This window comes from Squalius cephalus (genome assembly GCF_949319135.1).
Source record: "Squalius cephalus genome assembly, chromosome: 13".
NCBI lineage: Eukaryota > Metazoa > Chordata > Actinopteri > Cypriniformes > Leuciscidae > Squalius > Squalius cephalus.
In genome coordinates this window covers 21,867,270-21,888,264 of record NC_137134.1, presented here as the reverse complement: position 1 = coordinate 21,888,264, position 20,995 = coordinate 21,867,270, and the positions used below count along the sequence as shown (strand labels likewise).

Here is a 20,995-nt window from a genome sequence, read left to right as displayed (position 1 = left end):
TAGGAAAGAATTACTATTCTTTCTGATAATTTCTAGAAATAGATTGGATTTATCACAATGAGATTCCAATTGGTTAGTGATGGCAATCTTTATTATCTGTAGTTCCTGGCTGGCCATTATAAACGATAATTTTATATATGAAAAATCGGCTGTCATGAAAAAAGAGCACAAAGCAAATTCATTCTCTCTCCACTCCTTAGGGAAAAAAAAGAGAGACATACTTGAAACAATGCATGTAATAATTTCATCAGTGTATTTGGCGAAATGGGTTGCAGGAAATAAAATAAAAAAGCAAGACCAGAAGGGGGGATTGGCTAATAGAAAAGAAAGAGAGATGGGAAAAGAAGAAATAATGTGAGGATATCTGTGGTATCAGAGAGAAAGAGAGGGCGGGAATAGTGAGAGAACGACAGGAAAGGCCTCTAACAAATCTGATCAAAAGCTCCCAAATCTCTTGGGTCTCAGAGAGAAGGCAAGAGAGGGAGAAGTACACTGCCGAGAAGCTGCAGACTGAAAAAGGGGAAGGTTGAAAGAAATAAAAGTGAGGCAGGAACAAAGGGAGCAGGAATGACACAGCGACGGATCGTTAGCACACGGGCCTTCATCCACTTTCAGGCTTCGACAAGGGAGCATTTTCTCTGCTAATGCAGGACTGCTTCCTCAACAGGAATTTTGTACGATTTTGGGTGTTTTCTAGAAGAAAACATCCAGTAAACACGCTACTTTCAGCCTCGTCTTATACTTATTAGACTTCCAGGGCCGGCTGAAAACGCCTTGCTTTGGCGGCACAGCATTTTTTAATCAGTTGAGACGCTGTATGTGCTGATACGGAAAATCCGCGGAACTGTTACTAGTATCTGATTTCGCCAATAGCATGTTTCTGAATATAAAAATGTCCACACAATGTAACGCACTCGCTCTGGCACTAGTTTTGGATAAAGAGATGTGCTTCTTCTTGTCTTTGTTATCGTAGTATACAAGCAGAATATGACGGTTGGTCGGTGTGGTATTTGTCATTTTCCGCTGTGATTGGACAACTGGATAAAAAGTGACAGTGTTGAGCACTGTGTTTTTCCCGAAGTTTAATATTCTTCAATTTCTGCTCATTTCTGCAACACATTTCTGCTAATTGAAATAAAGCTGAAATAAAAATAAATATTACTTGAAAAACTTGGCAATAAACTGAAATGTTTAACATGTTTAACTCTTTCCCTGCCAGCGTTTTTTTTTTTTTTTTTTTATTGCCAGCCACCGCCAGCATTTTTGATAATTTTCTCAAAATTTGTTCATACATTCTTTTTTTATCAACACTTGAATGTGGGTAAGTTTCATTAAAAAAAAGCAACATTTTGAACATCTGAACATCAAGCAACATCTGAAACATTCGGATTCAGAACGGTGATCAAAGCATAGATGTAGTAGATCGAGCCATCAACACCGTCCCAAAGCTTCACAGTCCTACAGCTCGTCATGGGTCGACATTTCATTCAGTAACATTAGGCAGTTTTGATTTGTATGCTGTTTAATGTTGATGTTGATCGCGTTATTTTACACATGCATATGCTTACATGTGATATCGCTTGTTTCTGCTTCATCTTCACATGTGTTTTGATCAGATGATTCAGTCCTCTTTCAGAAGATGCGTAATAGCGCCCCCTACCGTATAACAGTGAAATCACGGAATGCCGGAAATGGGGATGCGTTGTCTCATAAATGAAGGAAATTTCCATCAGTGGCGGGGATGGGGAAAGAGTTAAGTTGAAGCACCGTCAAAGAAAATAGATCAAACAGCAGAACCGCTGCGCCTCTGAGCAACACGTGTTTTGTTCCTCAAAATATCTGCATTTTTGACAGAATCAGAGGAGTAAATTATTCAATTAGGCTACCCATTCATAAATACAGTCGTTTGCTAGGTTAAACGAAGTAGGATTTTTGAAAGAATCGGTTGAATAAAGGATTCAACTCCCTCATTAAGATGGACACTTGCCGCCACCTACTGGCAGTGTTAGTTTCATAGTTAAAAAGTAGACTTATTTCTTTTCTTTTTTTCAATCATTTCATATTTTTACATTAACAAATTTACATTTAAAACATCTCTTAACATAATTTATGCAATTATAATTTGCTGTGTAAATCCATACATGCCATGTCTAAACAGCCTGCGTCAATCCAAAAATGAATTTTATTGATACCGACTTCCTTTTATTTGGTCATAATAGCCATACACTGTGTCTTTGCATTCTGATTGAATTTGTTGACTAAATTTAAGAATCTGACATAAGAGGACAGATAGCTATGACAATGAATTTAAAAATACAGTTTTCTCTTGGCTTTATTATTAGAGTTTTGATCTTCTCTAAACCGAGAGAGCACATCCTGCATTATATTGTATTATAATGACTATTTAATATTAGCCTACCACTAAACTTTGACTATAGGCATGCTGCATATTGTTCTAGGAACCTAAAAGCATATTTAATTTTTGTGTAATTTGTGCTACTCCATGATGATGTTTTTAGCGTAAGTAGGGCATAAACTCAAGCCCAGGGACCCCAGCCTCCTAAGTCCTGCCCTGGGTGTGTGGTCTTGTTGCTTTATAATGAATCCATGCATACTTATCTCACATTGTGTGAGGCGGTGTGTGCGTCAACCCACCATTTTCTTGGCATCAGCAGGAGGGAGTGCAATGTAAGGAGCCTTGCTCTTTCCTTCTTCCTCTTATCTATCGCTCCCTCTCTCCTCCTTCCAGTCGTGACTGGCACAGCTCCAGCCACCTACCCTCCCAAGAACCGCTCTTTCACTGACAGGCAGGAACAGAGAACGAGGTGCATAAAGGTCTAAACAAGCACAGGGCCACATATTCAACAGATTCAAAGATGTAAAACATGATTGCTCAGGAGTTATTCTTCCTTAGCTCAGGGCAGTTTTGACTGATATAAAGAGGTCATATCATGACCAAATCAAATTTTTCTTTGGTTTTCTGAGATAAAAAGAACTTGAACATACTGTAACTTTCAGTTAAAAAAGACTTAAAGGGTTAGTTCACCCAAAAATGAAAATTCTGTCATTAATTACTCACCCTCATGTTGTTCCAAACCTGTACGACCTTCGTTCATCTTCGGAACACAAATTAAGATATTTTTGATGAAATCAGAGAGCTTTCTGAGCTTCGAGTGTGTGGAAGAACAAGTGTAAGTGCAGAAGCCGATCTTAAAATGCGGGAAGGAGTATGTATATGAACAAGGTCTAGAAGATATGAAGGAGCTAAGTTGTTAAGTGCTTTGTAAGTGAAAAGTAAAATTTACACGGAATTTAACTGGGAGCCAATGCAAATTTTGTAAAACAGGAAAAATATGTTCAGAAAAGAATTGTCATTGTTGGGTGAACTAACCCTTTAACTAGGCAAAGATTAATAATGTTGAACTTCCAACTTTCTCTTGTCAGATAGATAAACATCTGTTGACATTTATACATCAATAAATATTATTATATTATACATCAATAATACAAATTATACATCAATAAACACGCCTATTGGGTGATCACAAACTTCAGAAACCAAAAAAGATTGGATAGATGTATTCCTAGACAAAAAAAGCAAATACAACAACAAAACAAAACAAAAAACCTAAACGAAACAAAACAAACAAAAAACAACAAAACACAAAACAAAAAAAATCAACAAAACCAAACAAAACAAATAAAAAAAAAGACAAAAAAGCACAACAAAACACAAAACAAAAGCATTTAAAAGATTTTCAAAAGTTTTCAAAACCTTATTAATGCTTTTGCTGGTGTGTGTGTGTGTGTGTGTGTCGCACCTACATCTCTGCATTTCCTTCCTATGGATCACAATGTTAGAAATTACTGGTGGAAATTAATTTTTAGCAAGGTTCCAGATCATTTCAATCTGGCCTTAACAGTTTGATCAGCACATTTGGGTTCAGGTTGTTTTATGAATTTGTCAAAATGTAATATAGCTTTGCAAAAGAGGTTGTAACAGAAATCTTAAAAGCACCTGTGAAAAATGGCTTTGAAAACTAAAACAGGAATGTGCTAGGCCAAAGTCAATTAATAATAACATAATGAAATGTATTTGACCCCAATAAGCATCAGCATTGTTTCAAATGTTTTTTTTTTAACACCTTAGGAGAAATAAGATTAGAAAGTAATGAGATGGTTATTTTTTTCATTCAGCAAAAGTATAGAGCTTTAAAAATCAAAGTGAATAACATAGCTCAAATAACTTGGTTTTACAAAAACAAAGACTATGTTGTGCCAACCAAGTGCAACAGAGCTCATATATAATACACTATGGCCCGGTTCCACAGACAGGGTTTAGATTAAGACAGGATTAAGCCTTAGTTAAATTAGGACATTTAAGTAGCTTTTATAAATGTGCCTCAGAAAAAAAAACATTACTGCAAAATGCAAAAAAAAAAAAAAAAAGGGTTTGAGTTCCTACGGAGACCTCCTGATTAACCCACCTCTCGCCATCTCTAAAATACAGCCACTTTATTTGTGCCTTTTGGGAGCTGCAATTCTGTTTTCCTTTTTCCTTTCACTCTGTACTTTGCAAGGGATTCCAAATTACACCCTAACAAGGCCCGATCCTGAAACGGTCATGAATCAGACATAAACGCATTCTGGCAAAACCCCACTAGTGATAAACGAAAAGACCAGGGAGACCAGAAAACAAGGATTATGCGGTTTGCAAACACCCACACTGCGCCTGAACTTGACTGCTTGGTTTTAATAGACTCCGCTATGGGTCACTGTTGTAATGAGTGCTTTGTAGAATGAAACAAGAATGTAATGCTCAAGCTTTCCATTACAGCCATTCATCTCATCAGCGGCATCTAATTTAAGCTAAATACACCAACTTGGATCGCCATGTTGCTTGGTAACTAAAACAGTCATAGAGGCAGATTGCCTCTATAAAAATAATCATTTGCTTTGACCTGCGATAAAGAGATATGGATAGAAGGAATGCAAAAGAGACACTAAAACTGGACGGACACTAATAATCGTAAATGATGTGCTAGTTATAGTGACAGTTTTGATATACTGGATGCATGTTTGTACACTTTATTTCGATATTCCTCTTTAGACAAAGTAATACATGTTGACTAACTCTCATTAGAGTATTACTAGACTGTTAGGTTAGCGTTAGGTTTAGTAGAATAAGTTGACATGTACTTGCAAAGTGACTTAAAGTCAGAAGAATGACTGTTGGGGGACCATCAAAATAAAGTGCTAAGGCCCTGATATACTCACAGAGAAGTTATTTTCCGTTCTTCGCTTCGGGGTGAAAAGAAGTTTTGAAAAATGTGACAAGAGGGATGCTGTTAGCGAGCACACAAAAAAAGACAGCTGTGAGAAAACAGCAGTTCAGAAAGCATCAAATCATAGCGATGTGGATATTTGCACCAGCTCTCACAGACAGCAACATAGTGTCGGCCCAGATCCGGCCCACATCTGGCACCATGTTGCTGTCTGGGCTACAATTCGGCACTCTAGTAAAGTCACGTCACGCTTATTTATATAGGACTTTATACAATAGAAAAAGCAACCAGCTTACAGTATTAAACATGAAAAACTGAATTTAGAATTACAACTTCAGTTTCTATACTATAAAGCAGCTCTCCAGTGTATTCAAGTTTTTACCTGCAGACGTCGAACCTCGACGGACTGAACAGAAGACCAGAGAAGATTTCCACGTCAAAGAAGGAGGAGCCTCAGAGCCACACCTACCTATTATGTAATCACCACCGACCAATGGTAGTTCGAAGGTGTTTTTCTTTTCTGGAAAGTTTACTTTGGCAAGCTGTTTCGAACTACCAAAACAAACTCCAAACGAACATCGCTTTGGCCGGATTTTGTTCGAAATGACTTCGTTTGAAGTATATCAGGGCCTTTAGCAGATATAAAGCAGATCAGACAGTCTACTTATACTCTAATGACTGGTAGTTGACATGTAGTTGCATTATAATTCGTAGAATGTCTAAAGTGGACTATCGAAATAACGTGTTACTTGTATTTTAATCACTGATGGTGAGAGTGATGTTTTAATGTAATTTTTAATAAAAAAAAAGTACAGAACCTTTATGTTTATGATGCACGTTTACATTAAGCTGAACTCAACTTTGTTGCATTGCCAACTGTCATTGCAACTTGCCAACTCTTCCTGAAAATGATTGACTTCCAGTCGCCTTGTCACTGAAAATGGCTACCAGTGTGAACGATCCTTTAGATTTCACTCTAATAAGTCCACCTACATAATTATGCATATATTTAGGTGGTGAAAATTGAATCATGTCTGAGTGCTCATAAAAACAGCACCATACGATCCTGCAGTCTGTGCGCCATGAACCGAATCTGAACTGCCGTACAGCCGTTGTTCCGCATCCAGTCAAGCATCTCCACGGCCCCTGGTTTAAAATGATTAAGCACTGCATAAAATGGAACAAATCTCGCTGTCTGGCTGACAAGCCCTGCTCGATGCATCATAAACCTGCATTGTTGCATTCATTAACCGCAGCTTGTTATGTTGTGTGAAAGAGATCTGCGGGGAGAACGCGCACTGGCTTTTGTGTCTTATTAAGCAGTGGTTGGATATCCAACTGCGCAGTTTTAAGACCACTACAATGGATGGTGATTGTATGGAGGCCTGACAGTGGAGCACTGCTGACGACTGCAGAACGAACCTGCCGTGAGCTTGGTGCAACCTCACCAACTGGACTGCAATTAAACTCCATTGGATACTGGGAAGGTTTTTGTTGCTGAGATTGTATGGAGATCTTTGTCTTCATGGCTCAGATAATTTGGTCTCTGATTATCAGGCGAGAATGTGGTTCATATCTAAATCTCTTGACTTTTGGTTGTATATTTATGATTTTTTTTGTTGAAATTTGCTTAGATGATATGATATGAGATATGATATGATATGCGATATATGATATATACGATATGATATACAATACTATATGATTGATATGATATGATATACGACATGACATGATATACGAATGATATGATATGTGATTGATTGATATAAAAATTATATGATATGATATGATAAACGGCATGACATGATGCACGACATATGATGTACGACATAATATATGATATATGAGATATATGATATGATATATGACATAGGATTGATATGATATATGATATTTGAGATAGGATTGATATGATATATGATGATATATGACATGACATGATATGATATATGACATGATATGATATGATATATGACATGATATATGACATGATATGATATATGATATGATATATGACACAACCTGATTTATGACATGATATGATTTATATGATATGATATATGATATATGATATGGGATGATATATGACATTATATATGATTGATATGATGATACATTTACATATTTAATTACATTTAATCTAATTTAATTAATTTCATGTCTATTATTTAGAATTAGTTCTTCCAATTAAGGACGTATTAGTTTGTCCCCAAACTATATCTAAGTAAACCCTACATAACAGAGATTAACTTTCTCAATCTCCTTATAAAAAGAAAAATACCTAAAGCTCCTCATTACATTTATTCCACAGGATTTAGAACAGTGTTAGAAAGATAAAATGACCACAGAGAGAGGGAGAAGGGGTGTGTGTGTGTGTGTGTGTGTAAGCTTAGGTGTCTCACTGCGGCTGATGTGTGTGTATGAGATTAGGAGGTAATCAGACATGGTCCAGGTTTAGCCACAAGACAAGTAATTGGCCCCAGCCGTATCAAATGTGACACATACACACCACCACACACATACTACGTTCAATACAGATGAAGAAGGTGTTTCAGAATATCACCTTATCCTACCGTCCCACTTCCTGTGAACTTCCTTTAACCCAAGACACTAACCTGAATATAAAGCAACCTAAAGCATGACTGAGGAGATACCATGACTTCGTAATGTTGTGTTCAAAAAAAAAAAGGTCTACCTGATGGCTAACATTAAGACAACTAGCTTAAACATATTAGCGAGTGTCATTAAACTTACCGTTAGAGTATGCTTGTGGCCACAAACTGAAATGTTTTTCTTATTATTAGATTTTGAAACATGATTAGCTGTAGCATCATTAAAAAGAAATGAAGGCTGCCTCCTAATACCAAGGATACGCACTCATTTTCTTGTATTATGTCAATACGCTTAATTACATGAATAAATATTCTTCAAAAGAGCCAGGGGCAAGTTTTTAAAACAGCAGTACCGACAACTAGCAGTTACCTCGCCGGGTTAAATGCTCTTCACCCATGAGAGAGCCACCCTGAGCTAATCGTTGCGATTCAATGCTCGAAAGGAACATGAACAAAGAATGAATTAGGCCACAAATTGTGAACCACAGTCCTGAAATACATTCGTTATTACTCAGTGGTCCTTAATGAAAAATAACAACACTATTCTCATTCATGTCTACACTGAATCAATCATCCCACTCAGACTGGAGGTTAGCTGATTTTCCAATATAGCCAAATTCACAACTAATACATCTAAGGCTATAAAATCGCAGAAAGGCTAGTGTTTGGATTTGGTCCTATTCCGCATTTGAGATCTATGCTAACACTGCTAATTAGTTATTTGTAAACAAACTCCATGAAGCTTCATTAAAAGTGTAGCTTACAGGATCAGTGTTGATGAGTAGAAGAAATGTTATAAACCTACAGTAACTGCAGTTTTCAGTATACAGTAAGTGAACTTTTTCAAAGCAAATTAGATTTAGCGGTAACAGGCTTCTTTTTCCAACAATTCGCAATTTAGCATGACAAAGTGCAATTGCAGTTTTCTGTAACAATGTATTGTGCTAACAGCATTAGCCAAACAGCCTCAGGCAATAAAATACACACAAAAAAATGCAATAAATGGCTATAGCAATGGTTTGTTTTAGCTGAAAAGAAAGAGACATATCAATGCCAAGAGTTTATACGGTTTGTTGTTGGTTATTGAGAAAAGTAAGACAAAATGATACATCACAGCTGTCACAATTGTATTGCAATTTGCGCTAATAGCATTAGCCAAACATTTGAGGTAATAATCAAACACACTCTCCTAAAATTGCAAATGCCTATAGCAACCGTTTGTTTTAGTGGAAACAGACAAGAAACAAACTATTGGCATTGATAGTGTCTGGTAAAGCAACTACTGAGCAAAGTTTGACAAAATGCTATATCACTTTTTTTCTGACACAAACTATTGTGCTAATAGCATTAGCCAAACAACCTGAGGTAATAATCAAACACACTCTCTCTTTACATGTCTTCTAAAAATGCAATAAATGGTTATACAGTAGGGTATGTTTTAGCAGAAACAGATAAGAAAGTTCAATGCCAAACGTTTGCTGTTTGGTGTTACTAGAACTATTGAGCAAAGTAAAATTCTATTTCAGAATGTATTGTGCTAACAGGATTAGTCAAACCAAACACATTCTCCCTTTAAGTCTTCTAAAAATGCAATAAATGGCTGGAGACAGACAAGAAGCATGTTGGCATTGATGCTGTGGTGTTCTAGCAACTATTGACCAAAGTGTGACAAAATGCTATATCACAGTTTTTGATCACAGCATATAACCCATTGCGTTAACAGCATTAGCCAACAACCTGAAGTAATAATCAAACACACACTATGTCTTCTAAAAATGCAATAAATGGTTAGACACAGACAAGAAGCTTAAACTTTTCATTGATGTTATTTGGTGTTAGCAACTAGGCTATTGACCAAAGCGTGACAAAATGCTATATCACAGTTTTCGATCACAACATAAAACCTATTGCGCTAACAGCATTAGCCAAACAACCTGAGGTAATAATCAAGCACACTCTCGTAAAATGTCACCTAAAATAACAATAAATGCAATAAATGGCTATAGCAAAGGTTTGTTTTAGCAGTATAACATCAATGCCCTACAGTTTATGCTGTTTGGTGTAGGTACTATTGACCATGTCCATCAGTTTTTAGTAAGCTACCATAAACCGAGGTGCAGTATAGCATAGCGTAGTGTAGCTAATGTAGCTAAAAGGCAAACTTGACTGGCTGAATGAGTAACACATAGCTTGAAAAGCTAGTTTCAAAGTAGTTCCACCAGCACTAGACACGTCTAAACGTTTATGTCTCATTCCCAAAAGGGAAATCAAAGCATTTAGAACCTCATTGACTTTCCTGAAACACCCCATTCCTCTGGCTCCCAGCCCATCCATCCACATTAATGAAGAAGGGGAGCAGAAGAACACACTGGGATAGCTTTTGGAGGAGCAGGCCCAGGATTTTGTGAAACTATATTATTTATCTCCATCTCCCTTGTTCTCTCTTTTAGCCGAGCATCGCTTCATCTTAGACATTTCGAGTGTCAATGGAGTGACAAAAATATCCTTTAAATTTAGTCTCATATCTTTCCCTTTTTGCCAGTTTGTTCATGTGTGCCGATCCCACTGGTGCCCATTACTGAGTGAGGGTGACAACAAAAGTCTTTTCCTTCTGGGTGCAAAAGATCATCTACCATCACACTTTACAACAGAGGTACTCACACACACACACACACACACTTAAATGGTAAGATACACACACACGGCTCACGACACAGCCTATTACGTGTGACCTTTTTCATAGAATGCCTCCTCAGGGAGCTTTTCACTCAAGACAAGATGCTTCAAGACCAGGTCCATATGCCATATCCTCCTATCAGAGGTCTCTATTCATTCGGAAAAGCCTTTAATTGGTCGCTTGGGTCACTCCTCCCTCGTCGTGAATGTTAAATTAGTCGCTTGTTCGGTGATAACCTATAAAAGTAAGTCGTAAGAGAGTGGAACGTATATCAATTAACGCCTCTCTCCCTAGCTTTCACCTTTTCTTCCTTTCCCTGTGGAGTGAGAAGAGAGGTGGATACGCATGCTAATTATTCAACGTAACGATCGCTCCCTCTGGTTAAGAAGCAAACATGCTCAGCATTATTGACGTCTTGGCCAGAGAGGTGATGGGTGTATTTCACAATGCACAAAACGGTCAACACTCCTTTCAGCACAAATCACAAGAAAACCAAGTGCCATAGCATAGAGATTTTACATTATTTACTTACAGGACTTACATTATTTACACATGACATCATGGAAAAATGGGGGGGGGGGGAAGGCAAAAATACAGAGAAACAAACTGTGCGTGCTCTTTTAAGCATCTCGACAAAATAAAACATTGTATAAGACCAGGCCTTTGCTCCTAATCCTCTGTATTACGTTAAAAGTCAAAATTCTCATGAATAAAACATAAAGAAGCTTTGTGATGCAGGGTGGGAAAAAACAACCTTGCACAAAAATCATTTATTTGGAATAACTTCAAAAATCAAATAATACTTTTTGGGATTCTCAAAACGCTTTTAAAATTCAGTTACTGTAGATACTCAGGATTTGATGTCATATCTTCACCCCAGGCTTGAGGAGGAGAATATATTTTTTTTCACAGTAGATGAGAAGTTAAGGGGAGAGAGGGGGTTACGGCCGTGGGGAACTAATGATGAGAAATCAGTGTGCAATCTCACCGCCCTGAAATGACCAACTGATGAAAGACGGAAGAAACATACTGTACGTATAATCGAGAGTGGGCGGCCACCCAACACCAACTGTTAGTAATCAAACGCATGCAATATCTGTTCCGTCACATGCTCGCTCGCTCTTGTACGCTCTCTCTCTGATCTTGTAGAAGAAGAATGATTATATTCTAAATATAATCATTATGTGAGAAGAGTCACACATTTCAGACAAAATCTTTTGATCAGTGGATCTCGTAAGATCTGGAGCTTCTAACAAACTTTCAAAGCGTAAGTGAGAGAAAAACATTTATATTACTAGCCAAGGGCTCAGGCGCTATGCTAACAAGATATAGCCTAAATGCAAGCTACAATCTGGTTGCAAAAGTTATCATGTTTGTTTTTGTATTTTGGTGAACATATAATGACTGTCATTGTTAAATTAAACATTTTTATCTCTCCGATTATCTTTCTCTCAGATCCAGCTCACGTTTCTACACAATTCTCTCCTTAAAATAAAGAATCATGTTTGGTTCCCCAAAAACCTTTTCTGTGAACAGAACCAAATTTTTTTTTTATGTGTGAATTTTTTTATTTGAATAACCTGAAGAACCTTTTTCCCACTATAAAGAACCTTTTGTGCAATGGAAAGTTTATATGGATGTTAAAGATTCTTCATGGAAATTATATACACACCCCAAAAAAAAAAAAAAAAAAAAAAAATTTTATATATATATATATATATATATATATATATATATATATATATATATATATATATATATATAGTAATGAATCCACAATGTATTTGATATAACAGGCACAATAATTAATAATTTAATTATTTTAAAATTGTATATATAATTAAATACAATTAATTAAATACAAATTAAATATTTTAAATGAGATAGTTTAAATTCATGCAGAATCTAATTTTTTTTTTTTTTTATAACCTACAATATACAATTATTATTATTATTATTATTATTAAATGTTTTATGTGATGTAACTGGTCAATAATAATAATAATAATAATAGTTGTAAATAGTAGTTGTTTTTAAGAACATTAACAATATATTAATATTATTATTATTATCATCATCATCATCTGTATATTATTGACCATTTAGATCACAAAAAACTTTGAATAATAATAATAACAATTGTTAGTAGTTGTTTTTAAGAAAAATAATAACAATTACTATTATCATCATCATTATTGTTGTTTGTTTATTATTGACGATTTATATCACAAAAACCTTTGAATAATAATAATTATAATAATTGTTAGTAGTTGTTTTAAGAACAATAATAAGAGTTATTATTTAGTTGTTTTATAACAAAAATAAATGTTTATTGTTGTTGTCATTATTGACTATTTAGATTGCATAATAATAATAATAATAATAATAGAAGTAGTATAGCAAACAACAACATTTATGCAAAGTTGTTTTGCAATTTATATATTATGATTGAAATATAACGAATACAATTTATTGTAATTGATTCACATTATTACAACGATATTTGTAAATAAATAAAATAAAAAAGCACAAAAAATAAGGAACGTGGTGTCCCATAAGGTTTGCAAAACCCACACACACCTCGCACCTTCCTGTCTAGTCTATTTGCTCTCTCTCTCTCTCTCTCTCTCTCTCTCTCTCTCTCTCTCTCTTTCTCTCTCTCTCTCTCTCTCTCTCTCTCTCTCTCTCTCTATCTCTGGCTATTTCCTTCAAACTCACCTGCTTTTATGGCCCCAGTCCATGTTCCTTTCTCCTCACCTCCATCCTTTCATTTTAATCACCTGCCCTCTCGCTCTTTATCATTCCTTTCCTCCTCTCATTTCCTCTTCCATTCAACTACCTTTCATCCCCCTGACTCATTCCTTTACCCCCCCCCATCAGTTCGCTCCCATTCACTCCTGTAATATTTCTTTCACGTGCCTTTTCTCTTTTTGTTCCCTTTTTGTAATTCCAGCAGTCAGACCAGGCAGCCGATGAGAACAAAATCATTGCTGTCAAAACCAGTCCCACCCACTGACAGAACAAACCGGCCTGAAAATAGCCCCCTTAACCCCCCACAGCAAAAAAAAAAAACATGCCTGCTCCACAGCTGCATTATTGCATGCAGCCAGTCTGTCTCATTACGGTTTTGATGTGGCACCATTGTGATCATTATCTCCTCCTGTTCTGTCCTCTTTATTGCGCCTGTTTTTGTCAGTATCGCCGCTTGTCGGTTTTATTTTCACTGGCTTTCTTAGTCACAGACAAAAACAGAAACAAACACATACTGAGAAAAATATGACCAGAACTTTGTGGGGGGTGCCAGGCACACTTGTGAGTGCGCCAGTCGTGACTATCAGAAGCGAGAGAAAGCCAATTATAGAGTGGTACTAATACAGAGTCATGCAGAGTCCACGATGACACAAATCCCCCATCACAACGTGATTTACATGTTCCGAGAGCAATGTCCGTTATTCTTCACAGAACACCATTTAAACCCAAAAATCCAATGATCGGCCTGTTATTGTGTGAGAACGTCAAGTCCTACTTGTGTAAATGAGGGTAAAGGGTTAGTTTACCAATATCTAATCATTATGTCATTACAAACCAGCACTTTTATCCTTAACGAAATATACATTTTCATTATTTGAAATAAAAACACAACTGGTGAAATCTTAAACTAACGAAAATACATTTTCATGACTTCGAAACTAACTCAGGCCAAATATTAACTTTAGATATTTATATTATAAAACAAACCAAAAAAACTGAAGGCTGTTTTAAAAAAACTGCAAACAGTTACCACATTGACTTTTGAAGCCCAAAAAATACTAAAACAAACAAAAAATGGAAGGAAAAAAAAGCTCTATGAACTGAAACTAGAAAACTCTGGGGGGGGAAAAAAACAATAATAGAGTAGAAACTAACAAAAACTTACCAAACCTGAAAATAAAACAAATAAAAAATAAACACCATTACGAATTAAATTTGGCAGCCATAAAATTCTAAAATAACCATATAAACTGAAACTGGAAAACTGAAAAAAAGGGGGAAAAACTAAAACTTGCATAAAACTAACAATGATGGAGTCAAAAATGTAAACCTTAATTTGGAAATAAAACAGAAATCAGAAGTAATTTTAAATTTAGTTTAAATTTAGTAAACTTTGGCTGCCTGAGGGGCCTTTTACACGACACCGTTTTCAACTAAAAACAGAAATCTTTTTATGCATTTTGGCCGTTCATTTACACACAACGGTGTTTTGGGGGCCTGAAAATGCACACAATTGGACTCAAAGTGCAAGTTTTTCAAAATGATACCGTTGTCGTCTCCATGTTAACGACAAAATGGGAATTTGTGAAAACGGTGACGTCATGCGCATGCGTATTACGTGTTCAGTCTATAGGCGTCTCGTGTTTCTTTAAAGTGATGGATGCGCAGATCATTTCGACAATGTTGTTGTTGTCTGTATGTGAAAAACCCAAAGAAAAATCGTTTACTTCACTATATATATAGTATCCATGGCTTCTGAAGACACATGACAGCATACACAGGCCAAAATAAAATTAGTTGAAAATCTTTCCCTTTGGTCTACACCTAAGTGTTTTGTGTAAAACTAAATTTGCTAAAAAAAAAACGAACAAACTGTTCTGGGACCAGTTTATGCAATTATTTACAATCTCACAATGTAATAGAGGAGCAACTGACCCCACATCCCTGTTCAATTCTGCAATTCAAGTGACACTGCAGCGATCAGAGTAATGGGTTATTTGGTCTCTGCTTGTGGACATCAAAAGAACAGCTGTAATTTACAGCGACTGTTTACAAAGTCAAGCAGAATTCAAGAGGTCGAGTGGCATCTTCAGCTCAGACTCATGTGGTCATTAATCACTTTGAGTTGATACCCTCCAACCAAGAAGAATTACTGAGAACAGCAGGACAACAGTCATGTGTAAGCCACAGATGTCTAAGATGTATTCTACCCTACAGCTGCCACGAAGGAACGGGATTGATTTTTAAACATCTTCTGCATTTCCCGTTTACAAAATCGTGCTATTTTGGTTGCCTTGCTAGTATCTACGATTTACTTTGGCAAATCAGTATTACACATCATAAACCAGCCTGGAAATTCAGTAGGTCTTTTTCTGCAGAACAGGCTTTTTGAAAGGGAAAAAAACCTCTCCTGAATTCTCCTGAAGTCCCTGTCAATCATTTAATCCCTTAAAACTCATCTTTGATGAGTTTTATCTTTCATCGTTCAACTTTCATCTTTTATGTCATGCAAAATGACATGTTTAAGTGTTTTTTCCTTAAAATTCTTCATGCCTTAAATTAGCTTGAATGTAACTATACACCCTTGCCTCATTTAGTACAGGTGGTTCTATGAATATGCAAATTAGCCCCGCCTCCACTGGTAACAAGGTAGTTTGTGACGTCAGAAACACCAGCGATTTCAAACCGCGTTTTTTTTAGACTGTCTTTGGTTTACTGCAGTTTTAAAGAGAAAATACTATGGTGTTGACTTATGAAAATACACATGGTTTGTCTATTTAAAAACACCACATAGACATATAAACGACATTAAAAGCTTAATTTTCACCACAGGGGGACTTTAAGTTAGATTACTTTCATTTTCAGCAATTAGCAGAGGCAAAGAAAGATACAAAAGCAAAAGAGAGACAAGTAGAAAAGGAAGTCTCAAGGTTTGAGACCATTTAAAGCAGGGTTTCTCAAACTTGGTCCTGGAGGGCCACTGTCCTGCACAGTTTACCTCCAACCCTGATCAAACACACCTGAGCAAGCTAATCAATGTCTTCAGGATCACTAGAAACTCACAAGCCGCGTTTCCATTACCCTTCAAATTGCGCAAATTGAAATTGCGAATTGAAAATACGCTCAATGAAAACACGTCAATTTCGCAAAAACTCCCATTTATCGCAAAAAAGTTTTTGCGCTCGCATGAGGTGGTTTTTCAGGCATTTCGAAAAAGGAATATTTCGGAAAACGGCAATGGAAACAGTTTTTGCGCATTTACAGGTCAGCTGACTTAGAAGGCGCGGTGTGTTTGGACAGAACTCGAGACAGTTCTTGAGAAGAAAGAATGACAGAAATACTGGATTCTAAACCTCAAAGAAATGCCACAATCAAGACCTCGGAGCAGAAATGAGGGAGAAACACCCAAAAACTCCTCATATGTGCCGCTCACAGTTTAAGGGTCTTTCCTTGGCCATTAATGCTTGGATAACACGCCTACGTTTCCTTCCATTAATAATAATAATAATAATAATAACGTCTAGTGCGGTACGTGGCTGTGACATATACATAAACTTACCAACGTCCGTTGCCATGATTTTTGGAATGACTTATCGCGAGAGGAAAAAATGCCGTTTTAGTCGCATAACATCGGTTAATGGAAACGGCGTCATTTCGCAATAGTTTTTTGTCGATATTTAGAAAAAAATCGCAAAAGTTCTGCGCAAATCTTTAATGGAAATGCGCCTACAGCTAGGTGTGTTTGATCAGGGTTGGAGCTAAACTGTGCAGGACAGTGGCCCTCCAGGACCGAGTTTGAGAAACCCTGATTTAAAGCTACACTCTAGCCCAGGGTTTCACAACCTGGAGGTTTCCAGTTCTCATAGCAGCAATCAAATTATCCATGCTACAAACACAGTGATGTCTTTCCTGTCTGAGAAAGTAAAAAAAAAGGGTTCCCAGTAAAGATGAAATCGCAGGTAATTTGATATGTTATTAACAACCAAATCGGATGCAAGGTAATTTTGTGTAATTCAAATATATTTACTGCGGTTTCAAAAGCACATCTTTCTCATATCTATGTGCTATTGTGTTTCTATAAAAAAAAAGATTTGAATCAAAAGTGCTGTTTTTAATGTTGAGGCTGTATATGAGGTAAAAGGTTAGGAGCCAATGGCCTTCTCTGTTTAGACGAGAGTGAAAGAGAGGCAGAAAGAGAGTGATGGGTTTCCCCTGAGAAAGCAATGGTTTAGGAAAAGCCTTCAATTGAAACGAGGGGAAACACATGCAACACTGAGCCAGGAAACACACACAAATGTTCACACAGTGAGCGGGTTCCTCAAGCACATGACAGGTAAGCATATATCACATTGAATCTGAACTTATGTGGAGGGCCAGTCAAATTTTCTATCCTTTCTGCTTCCCGTCTCATTCCCTGTTTCCTCATCTCTTGTCACACTCTCTCAATCCTGCGGCTCAGTGGAGGGGGGACTGTGTAATATGCAGCGCGATGCGTGTAGCAGCAGGCAAAAATCCTGCAGGATTCAATAACAAGAAGCTAATAAGATTAGCACGACGCTAATGCAGATGAGCCACTGGGGTGGAGAAGCCAGAGAAGATTTCCCCATCCCTGGAAACCAATAGAGGATGCCAATTTACACAGATCTGGCACCAACCTTTTCCCTCACACACCAACAATGAGCTGCAATAGCAACTATGGTGTTGTACAACAAGGTGAAGACCCCACTAAAGCAGCACACTATGGGGAAGTGCGGGCATTTGGCTGGAGAGGCGAGGTTGAAGGGGGGCAATGTAAGATGGACGTTTATTTAAGAGAGAGGATGGCGCACAATGGGGTTGCCTACAAGCCTGACTGAGCTGCTCCTGAATTTGGAGGGGAAAATACCTGGCAACTAGTGCTGGCTAACCATCCACTAGATGGAGAGAAAGATGGAAGAGCTTAGCGTGGAGGGCCCTGGGTGGAGCTCTGCCCGGTAACACCCTCTCATTGGTCCCCAGACAGGTGTCTTAGCCAATGATTGAGCAGTCATTGGAAACCTTCCACCGGGACTGGCAGGGTTTCCAGTCTATCGGGCTTGGCTCTTTTTCTTGCATAACAAACAAATGAACAAACAGCTAAACAAGCACAAAGACCCACTGCTCTCATTAACAAGGAGTCTCAAATGAGTTTTGCTTCGAAGAACAGGGCGATTCTTCATCGTGATGATCAAATTAGTCCTTATCTCTTCAAGGCTAAGACTCAGTAAGAAGTCCAGGTAACAAATGTCCCGCCGAGCCTTAGAAGTCAGGGCCAAAGTAGAGAAAGAGGAAAGGAATTGGCTGCTAACACAGTACCATAAAAGGCCACATTTATTTTGGATAACCCAGCACACACACAAAGTCCCAAACAGTTTGTCTGAAAGCCCCTTATCTACAGTGTAGCTGCCGAAAATTTAAAGTAGCATGTATCGGCTGTTCCCATCAGAGCCACACACAAATGCTCGAGTTTCCAAGCAGCCTCTCTTACGCAGCAACACACACTCAATAGCACCTCATTGCACAAGTGGAAACATGTTACCAAAGCAATCTAGGGTGCTGACAAGTAGATTTGACAGGAGCACTGGTGTATGATAAGAGATGGAGATGATACACAGTGATGAGAAGACAAGTTACAGTACCTTCCTCAAGAGCTAATGGATAAAATCTCTAAGAGCCTCTGTCAGCAGGTCATCACAGTTGAGTGTGCAACCCCAAATCTTTACCCGCTAGACCTTGCTCGGTCCTAAAAGATGCTCCCCTAGAGATAGGGGTTCTTAATACTGTCCACCATGCAAAGGTAAATGGAATGCTGTAGCCTAGCAGTTAGTCTCAGCTTCAAGTGGGACACTGACAGACTATGCATATACAGACAAAACTGGAATGGACTTTTCTCAATATGTCAAGATCGAATTTGATTACATTTCTGCAACTTTATTGATTAAGGGCACACAGGTTTTTCTATAAGTCAGCCTTGATACAGATTCAGATTGTTTTATTTAGTGCCATGTCAGCATTCAAAGCTATTTTCATGGCAAAAATTCAATTACAAAAATACAAATATCTAAATACAATAAAACCAAACAAACAAAAACAGCAAGTCATGTTATACAAGATTTTTAAAATTAACATATGATAAAAAATCCAAAACCTTTTCAGGCATAATCTTACTAAATAAGTCCTTAAGTGAGGTACCTTCATAAAAGAGCATTCTACTTGTATTAAGTCCAGGACAATCTTATAAAATATGTTTAACAGATAGGGGAATCGTACAAAACATGCATAAAGTTGGGTCTTCACCTTTAAGCAAAAAAGCAAGGGTCAAACTTGTATAACCTATACGACATCTGGTGTAAACCACTTGATCAAGTCTAGTTTGTAATTTCCGGATGAGTTTCATTTAGCTTGATATTCTTGCACATATTCCACTCTTCTTGCCACTCATTTAATATGTATCGATTAATAATTGGTCTGATATCCGAGGGAGGAATTTGACATTCATTAACTTCCTGATTAAGAGCTTCCTTAGCAGCTGCATCAGCTCGTTCATTTCCTGAAAGTCCAACGTGGCCTGGAACCCAGCAAAAGATAATACTGAAGACCTGATTTAGTAGATAATCCACTTTGGTTAAGATGCAGTCCATTAAAGGATGATCAATTTTTAAAGTGTCCATTGCTTGAAGGCAAGATTGTGAGTCTGTAAAAATGATAGAATAAGGATGTTGTGTATTTTCAATATGGTCCAAAGCTAAAAGCACGTGCTTCAGTTGAGCACTGTTTTGGGAATATGAATTCCATACCGTTGATGTCCAGTCACCATTGCTGCCGTTACACCATTTTCCACCTTCGAACCATCTGTGAATATAGGTACGTGAAAAGGGAATTGGTTTCTTATGTCCAAATATTGCTGTCTATATACATTTGGATGAGTCACTTCTTTAATTTCCAGGGAGATATAGAATTGAATCATATTTGATTTCAGTCAGTCTTGAAGCAAAGTCATGTTCACAAGATACCGGGGTTGATACAACTTTCTCAGGAAGAACTAAATCTCTGGATTTTGTCAAAGTTCTCCAGGTTTATTGGCATCAAATCATATGAAAACAAACCAAATTGAGGACGGCCTCTTGCTGCATTTCTTGGATAGAATACACTGCAATGTGAACCGACAGGTAAAGACAAGTCAGGCTACGTGGAAGGGTATATCAAGTTCAACAATCTATCACTATTGTGTCTTTGGCGCAATTTGGAGCAAGAAACAAAGTGATAAAAAACTAAATGACCCTTGCAGAGACGCAAACAACCAACAACCCTTCCGTTTTCTGACCACTTATTATTCTACTGTCCCTGTAGTAAGTGTACCATAAGTCACTTTGAATCATAATAGTCTATAAATAGGATAAAAATCTGATCAGCAGGCTTTTCTTTTCAGCCCTTCTCTCTTGGCCTTGGGGACTGAGTGAATGTATTTTCTACATGTACAAATGAAGTTATTGAATTTTGGACTGACTGACGGCTACCCTACAATGACTGGCCCTTTGGTTCTAAACCCTCAGGATAAGCTACAAACAAAAGAAAACCCCTCGAAACAACTGGAGTTAAAGACAAGCAAATAAATCCTGCCTTCTGGAACCACTGTGAATCGAGAAAAA

At 37.3% G+C, this 20,995-nt stretch overlaps 1 protein-coding gene across 4 annotated transcripts in view; it reads right to left on the bottom strand.

The window, feature by feature from the left end:
* Positions 1 to 20,995, bottom strand: part of elfn2a (extracellular leucine-rich repeat and fibronectin type III domain containing 2a) — a 118,413-nt gene that overhangs the window by 42,228 nt on the left and 55,190 nt on the right. For 3 of the 4 annotated variants that reach the window (XM_079891493.1, XM_079891492.1, XM_079891494.1), the window contains exon 3: positions 2,656 to 2,800. The exons of the other annotated variant lie outside the window; for it this stretch is intronic. The gene's annotated coding sequence lies outside the window, so the exon portion shown is untranslated. The remainder of the gene's footprint in view (positions 1 to 2,655; positions 2,801 to 20,995) is intronic. 4 annotated transcript variants of the gene reach the window in all.